The sequence below is a fragment of the Olea europaea genome, chromosome 10, assembly GCF_002742605.1.
Source record: "Olea europaea var. sylvestris chromosome 10, O_europaea_v1, whole genome shotgun sequence".
NCBI classification, from domain to species: Eukaryota; Viridiplantae; Streptophyta; class Magnoliopsida; order Lamiales; family Oleaceae; genus Olea; species Olea europaea.
In genome coordinates this window covers 27962891-27963759 of record NC_036246.1, presented here as the reverse complement: position 1 = coordinate 27963759, position 869 = coordinate 27962891, and positions in this window count along the sequence as shown.

The following is an 869-nucleotide window of genomic DNA, read 5'->3' as shown; positions in this document are numbered from 1 at the left end:
ACTAGACAGGTCATACTGATTAATCCAAATTTTATATAAAAGCATAAGAAGAAATGGCCAACTAGAGCATGAGATTAGAATTGAGGTACTTATCCATTGTGCTAACCCTAGTGTTTGTTAAACAACAACCTCAAATTTCACACACACACACACACACACTTATATATATATAGTTGATTGGACATAGGGCATAACACTTACAATTGAGATTGAACTCATTATATGGTGTAGTGTGATGGCAATTCTGCTTCTTAGGAATGGTGCTAGGCTTGCCGATCGGTGATTGCAGAAGCGAGGAATAGCATTATAACTGTGTAGAGGCCAAGAAGATTCAGTGATTAGATTGAAAGTGCAAAATCGACATGTTAACCAAGAAGGTGCTTGAGTGATGTTGACATGAATTTTTGGTTTCTTTAGAGGTATCAGGGATTTCTGTTCAGTGTGTGCAATTCTATTTATGTCAAAAACATATTATGAGTTGTACATGACAAATGAAATTGGACTAGAATGTCCACTTCAGGTTTATGGATGTTCTACCCATTGTATGAACGAGCAGTCTGTATTGTTGAACTAAACTAGGATATTTCATTCAGCCATGGTCATTGAATTGGCTTCACTAATTGTGTTGGAAAATAGGGGTCATGGTCGCCCATGTATGTGCGGTGACCTTACCCGCGAGACATTAAAGGGTATGGGGGAGTGATTTGAGTTTAAAATTTAAACCTTCAACTCCGCATAACTTCCCTAACTTACCACATAATCTCTAACAATTGTAAAAGAAAAAAAAGAGAAAATAGATTACAAGAAATATTGTGAGATTCGTATGAAAACTACCAGCAAAATTTGAAAAGTGCAAAGAACCACATTTT